Source organism: Haemaphysalis longicornis, unplaced genomic scaffold (genome assembly GCF_048455015.1).
Source record: "Haemaphysalis longicornis isolate Haplotype H1 unplaced genomic scaffold, Haemaphysalis longicornis Haplotype H1 scaffold_4, whole genome shotgun sequence".
In the NCBI taxonomy this organism is placed as follows: domain Eukaryota; kingdom Metazoa; phylum Arthropoda; class Arachnida; order Ixodida; family Ixodidae; genus Haemaphysalis; species Haemaphysalis longicornis.
Genome location: NW_027526361.1, coordinates 138742749 through 138750017, shown reverse-complemented (window position 1 = coordinate 138750017; position 7269 = coordinate 138742749).

The window sequence follows — 7269 nt, the reverse complement described above, 5'->3', positions numbered from 1 at the left end:
GGCGAATGAAGAAATCTAACTCGGTGGAATGAGTGTTCAATCTTCTTCTTCTTTGATCTTAGTCAAACGTCCGTCTTCTTCTTCTTCTTCTTCTTCTTCCCCTCTTTAACAAGTATAAAGGGGGATTGGCCGGAGTTACAAATAAGTGCAAGATGCTTCGGCGGTGTCCGGCGCACACTAGATACAGCGGCTTTGCAGTTTTGTGCATTGCAGCAAAGTTCTGTGTTGGGCAGTGAAGCCAGCTCATCAGGAGCTTCAAGTTTCGACTAGTCGGAGCCTGATTGCCACGCCGCCACTCGGTGGCCGGTGATTCACGTTCGCGGCCATTTCAAGAACCGCCACAAACTGGATCCAGCCAATGGGTGTTGGAACTAGCCGTTCTCAAACGGCTGTCGCCCGATGGGGTCTTTTCTCCACTCTCTCTCCGCTACAGCGTGCAGCGTCTTCTGCGGAACGCATCACAGGACCCGTGGAAAGGTCGACGACGCTTGACATTCATCACAGACAATCACCCCATGACACGCAGCACCAGCAGCTATTATCATTACGGCACTCTGCAATATAGTCATTACCGACGCATTACTGGGCCGTTATTGTGACATGATCGTGATGCGTGGGGTCTTGGGGCGGTTGGCTCTTCCATTGGGTCAGGGAAGTCACGTGACCACTCGGGCTGTATATATTTTGGTCCGGTACAATAAACGAGGCTTTCGGTCGCGGCAAGCGAGTTGTCTGACATGGTATCACAAGGGAAATCGACGGCCGATCCCCAAAAAATGTCGCAACAATTTGCGAAGAAGAGTCCACGAGCAGCGGCAAACCGGAGCAAAGCCCCACCCTCCGAGCAAGCAGCAACAACGACCGTCTTCGGGTGATGGCGGGAATCAAGCCTTCAAAGCCGTTTGACTTCCAGAATGCTGCGTACCGGTATTCGTCAAATTCGGACGAATTTGATGACTACCGGTAGACATCGGGTCTGCATATGAAGCCGCTAGACGTTCAAGTCAGAACAATCTTTTACAAGATGGGTAGAATGTAGCGAGATATCCTCCGTGCAATAGATACGAAGGAAGAAGAAATAAACAATTTCGGCTTATTGAGGGAGAAATTTCAAGGACGTTTTATGCACACGAAGAACACGGTATACGAGAGCGCTTGTTTCAACCAACGCCGACAGCAGCTCGGCGAAACGGTCGACCAGTTTTCGACCGAGCTCCACAAAGTGGCGGACAGGTGCGTGTTTAAAGATATGAGGGAGACATTTTGATTCATGTAGACAGTCTGGTCAAAAATTTTCCAGTTTCGGAACAGGTGGTATACCGTATTTATGTAGAAGAGGCAAATGACTTTGAATATTCAAGGCTGTTGGAAGGCTGCAATCAAGGATGACCCAGAAGAAACAGACTACCTCAAGCTCTCAAGCCATTCTGGGCCGAACGTGGCAATATCGCCTTTTGTAAAAAAACTGTTAAGCTTTCTCGTCTGGTCAGTCCGGGATCGTTGCAGGAGAAGATACTCCAAAGAGTCCTCAAAGGACATCAAGACATTGTCGGATGCTTCGCGAAGGATAAAATGTGTGTCTGGTGGCCCTGAATCAGCCAGGATAACCGCCATGTGAGAATGTGGGGGTTCTTGTTTGACATGAAAGGCTCGGTTTATCTAGACCTTGCGATTACCATTCCAGGTATCCTGAACTGGCTCGGCTTGATCAAAGATCGGCAATGGTGGCGGTTATCCGGCATCTAAAAAGCATCTTCGCCAGGCATGGTTCCCAAAGACGGTGATATCTGACAATGAACCGCCATTCATTTCCTGCTTGTTCAAGCCCTTTGTCAGGGCATATGGGTTTGAGCATATATAGCAGCCAGTCCTCATTGCCCGCAGGCAAATGGGGAGGCCGAACGCATGGTTCCAACATTGAAAGGGCAACTCAAGAAATCTGAAGACCGTTACATTGCCTTGCTTAACTATCCGAACAATCCTGGTCCAACTGGTTACAGTCCCCGCAACTTCTGGTGAGGCGTCGTCTGCGGTCAAGGGTACCGTGCGTGCCAGATATGCTAAGGCCACGAACGTTAGGCCCATCTTGGAAAAAGCAGCCTGAAAGATATAGGCAGTAACAAAAGCTGTACTTTGACAAACGCCATGCTGCTAGACTTCTTCAAAGGTTATCCACAGGCAACGATGTGTGGCTCGGACCGAAGGGCCGCAGGCACAGTCATGGGTCTTTCAGAAACTTCGAGGTCTTACTGGGTCAAGACAAAGGACGGACTTCTGCGCAGGAATCGACGCCAACTGTTCCTACTCCCCGACACTCAAGAAACTGCGCCACCCACGGACCACGAAGTCGACCAGTCTTCAGACGCAACTGAAAGTGCCAAAAGTGAACCAGCAAGCCGATCGGCTCGATCCAGCCTGATGTAACAGCCGACCAACGTTAGGCAGTAGAGCGCCGAGTCAACGAATGCTACTGCCCCAGACAAAAGGACGAGTGCGGCCGAGTTGTTCGGTCACCTCAAAAACTCGGCTTCGACAACTGAAGCTTGAAGTGTTTTGTGTTTTCCTTTTATCGTGCGAACAATGGTGTTTTAAAGACAGGGTGTGACATCGTCGTGATGAGTGGGGTCATCGATTGAGGAGGGAAGTGTTTTCCGTTTTTATCGGCAGTGGTGTTCCCAAAACAGGGGAGATGTGACGCCATCGCGATGTACGGGGGCATGGTGTGTGTGTCCTTTCCATTGGGCCAGGGAAGTCACGTGGCCGTTAGGACTGTATATATGTTGGTGGCGAACAGTAAACGAGGCTTTTCTTTGTCGTCACACGAGAGTTGTCTGGCAGTTATAGGCAATATGTAATGCGCAATGAAATAAGCACCTAAAACGGCACTTCAAACGTCGAGCGGTAAAAGAAAGCGCTTCAGATTTTGACCAATTTGAAACCAATTTCATGCATAGAATCCTGCAAGTTATGTCGATGGGAAAAGGTAAAGCGTCGATTTGAACGTGTACGGAACAAACAAAGCGCCTTAACTAGCTTTCTTAAATCGCTCTAGAACAAGGCTCGGCCACTGATAGACGGCAGAAGTGTTAACCGCAGTGATCACTTTATTCACGCAGTTTAGAATGTTAGGAGGGAACACACTACGTATCAAGCCACATTGGCCAGTGTAAAAAGCTAAAATGAAATGAAGAAACAAAGAAAACAGAAATAATATGCATGCGTATTTCTGAAATTTTGTGTTAAAAAATTTAAAGGAAAAACTGAACCAGAACATGAATGAATAAAAAGAGGGGGCACAACTAGCGCTTATAGAGATCAGAATAGTTTCCAGAAAAAAAAGTAAAGTTTAGGGACAGTTACGCACTTTAGCTCAGAAAATATGGCTGGTGGCAAAAAAGTTGTATTTATTCGAATAGCATGATGCTTGAACGTTGCACAATATAGTCTTACACATGTCAGGTAACCAAGGTATTTACCAAGGTAATCGCTAACCAAGGTATTTACGAAGGTATTTAGATGTCAGGTATTTACCAAGGTAATCGCTAACCGAATCTCTGCAACCTTAGATTTCAGTCAACCTAAAGAACAAGCAGGGTTCCGTAAAGGTTATTCAACAATGGACCATATTCACACGATCAATCAGGTGATAGAGAAGTGCGCTGGGTATACTGAACCCATATATATAGCCTTCATAGATTATGAGAAAGCATTTGACTCGGTCGAAACCCTAGCAGTCATTCAGGCATTACGGAACCAGGGGGTAGATGAGCATTATGTAAGAATACTAGAGGATATCTACAATGGGTGTACAGCTACCATCATCCTCCTTAGAGAGAGCAGTAAAATACGTATAAGGAAGGGTGTCAGACAAGGAGACACAATCTCTCCAATGTTATTCACCGCATGCTTACAAGAAGTATTCAGAACATTGGATTGAGAACAGGTGGGAGTAAGGGTTAATGGAGAATACCTCAGTAACCTCAGATTTGCTGATGACGTTGCCTTGCTAAGTAACTCGGGGGACGAATTGCAAAGCATGCTTTCCGCACTGGGCGAACCGAGTAGAACCGTGGGCCTGAAAATTAATATGCAGAAAACTAAAGTAATGATCAATAACCTCGGGACAGCACAGCAGTTTGAGATAGATGGTGAGGCAGTGGAAGTGGTAAGCGAATATATCTACTTAGGCCAAGTTGGGACCCCAGATCCCAACCATAAGGCAGAGATAATTAGAAGGATCAGAATGGGGTGGGGTGCATACGGCAGACATTCTCAGATAATGAATAGCAGCTTACCATTGTCGCTGAAGAAGAAAGTGTATGACAGCTGCATCTTACCGTTACTCACCTACGGGGCAGAAACTTGGAGGTTCACTAAGAGGGTTCAACTTAAATTGAGAACGACTCAGCGGGCAATGGAGCGGAAAATGATAGGTGTAACATTAAGGGACAAGAAGAGAGCGGAGGGGGTCAGGGAGCAAACTGGTGTTAAAGACATATTAGTAGAAATCAAGAAGAAGAAATGGAGGTGGGCAGGGCATGTAATGCGAAGGCAAGATACCCGCTGGTCATTAAGGGCAACAGAGTGGATCCCTAGAGAAGGCAAGCGTTGCAGGGGGCGGCAGATAGTTAGATGGGCAGATGAGATCAAGAAGTTTGCGGGGATAAATTGGTCACAGTTGGCACAGGACCGAGATAATTGGAGAATAATGGGAGAGGCCTTTGCCCTGCAGTGGGCATAGATAGGCTGGTGATGATGAGGATGATGATGGTGTCAGGTAACATTTGCAATAGAAGAAACACGGAATAAATGAAGGAAATTAAGGGGTGCGCCATCAAAACCGCCTTTTATTGAGAGGATGGTTTACAAAGCACACTCAGTGAGTATTCCACCAAAACAAGCGGTTGCTGATTGTCTAATATGCAGCGAAATCCTGGATAGGTGTCTCCACATGCGTGCGGTTGCGTCGGGAGTGGTTACGATTAAGTTTGTTGTATTTCTACCGATTGTATGGAGCATTGCGAAAAAAAGCCATAGACAAGCCTCATCGTAAATAGCACTCCAATCGCTTTTTTTTGTTTTTAGGTAAATGGATGCCATTTTCAGATAACAACAACAAAAAAACTTGCGTGGTACCGACATCTGCCATTAGAAGTTACTTGTACTTCTATGCAATATCTGGGGCCGCACGTTTCGAGCAGTGAATCTTTCGCTGTAAAGAACTTTCAAAGAACTTTCAAGAACAAGCTTTTGGAAGCAGAAATGTATGCGGCTGCGAGGTGCGTTTTTATAGACGCTGGAACTCGCAGTACATGCTAAGGAAAGCATGAAAAAATAACCGGACGTAACGAGATGTCGAGACCTTTGAGGAACAGGTTTCTACCCTGGGAGCACGTCCCTATTTTGAGAAGTGGCTCGCGAGCCCGTTTAAAGCGCAAAATATTTCTGCCCGTACGGGCAGATTTCCACCGCGACACCAGAAATTCCGCTGGAAGCTTTAATACTTGCGCCTTCAAGCCACTTATGCAGACGTAGGCCTCCTCAGAAGTTTTATTAATCAGGCAACCATGATATTGGGAGTTTTCCAATACGGTGGACGCCACCTACAGCTCGGCTGCCGCATGACCACAGCGAGCTTCATCGCGCCTTCAGCTGACGCCACCTAACTGCACCAGAAGACCTTCCTTTACCGTGCCCACCCCTCCGTTTTTCCCTAGCGTCCTAGAGACTTCTCTTTCATCAACGAAGGTTGTTCACTTTCACCTTGTTACTGAAACCGAATGGCAGTCCCGCTGTTATAGGTGCACGATATTTGTGATAGTTTGTCATCTTTTGTTGTGTGGGGGTGTGATGGTTCGTGGATGGCGTTTGTTTTTTAAAAGTGTTTATTTTTTTAACACGAAAGTGTTTTATTCCCGGATACACGAAGATTTTGCTGACGTCATATCCGCAGAGGTCGGCAAACTCACTCATGAGTCCACTCACTCAGACTCATTTGGACTCAAACTCACGCGTGAGTTTGAGTTTGAGTGAGCGCGAGGCTAGTGTGGCATGGTGAGTTTGAGCTTGAGTGAGTTTGAGCCGAGTGATCACGACTGAGTTTGAGTCCGATTGAGTTTGAGTCCATTTTGAGTTCTGAGTACATTTTGAGTTTGAGTCCATTTTGAGTTCTGAGTACATTTTGAGTTTGAGTCCATTTTGAGTTCTGAGTACATTTTGAGTTTGAGTCCATTTTGAGTTCTGAGTACAATTTGAGTTTGAGTCCATTTTGAGTTCTGAGTACATTTTGAGTTTGAGTCCATTTTGAGTTCTGAGTACACTTTGAGTTTGAGTCCATTTTGAGTCCTGAGTACATTTTGAGTTTGAGTCCATTTTGAGTTTGAGTTCATTTTGAGTTCTGAGTACAATTTGAGTTTGAGCTCATTTTGAGTTCTGAGTACATTTTGAGTTTGAGTCCATTTTGAGTTTGAGTCCATTTTGAGTTCTGAGTACAGTTTGAGTTTGAGTCCATTTTGAGTTCTGAGTACATTTTGAGTTTGAGCACATTTTGAGTTCTGAGTAAATAGGAGTTTTAAGTCCATTTGGAGTTTAGTACATATGAGTAGCCTAGCAGGCAGCTATGGTTGGCTGTTAAGTTTCATGCGTCACTGTGGGCTCGGAATTCAAGTTACCTGCGGGTATGGCACCAATCGCGATCTGCATGATCGGTTGGGAGGGAGGTGGTGTCTGATTTTTTTTAGTTTCTTGTTGAATTTTTATGGCCATAAGCACTTGCTGTATACCTAATTTTCGCGGCTGGGCGCGTGAGTGATAATTGACTGGTGAGGTCATAAAAAAGCGTTGTCTTAACTTTTCCTCCTGACGGATCCACAAAGAGCGTGGGAAAGGGTGGTGGGAAAGCACTCGGCGGCGCTGGCGTGCTGGTTGTTCGCCTGCTACTGTTAACGGCTTGATATACTAGGGGTCACAAAGGAAGAGGTGAGAGGCGGGGGGAAATGGGGGCGGGGGCTGTCCTTTCTACTGTTTCAATTGAATTAGCTGAATTGACTGGGCAGCGCCCCTTAAAGGAGCCATGAAGACAAAATACAAGATGGGTTTATTAGAAAGACTGCTTAGTCCCGATAACAATGATACCAATATCATCGCAATCTTCGAACAAATAACGGAGATATTAAAGAAAACGTGTGAAGCAGTCGCGACCCCCTAGCCAATTTCCCGCAACTTTTCTATGACGTCACGGAACCTTGCTTGTGCCATTGGCGACCGCCT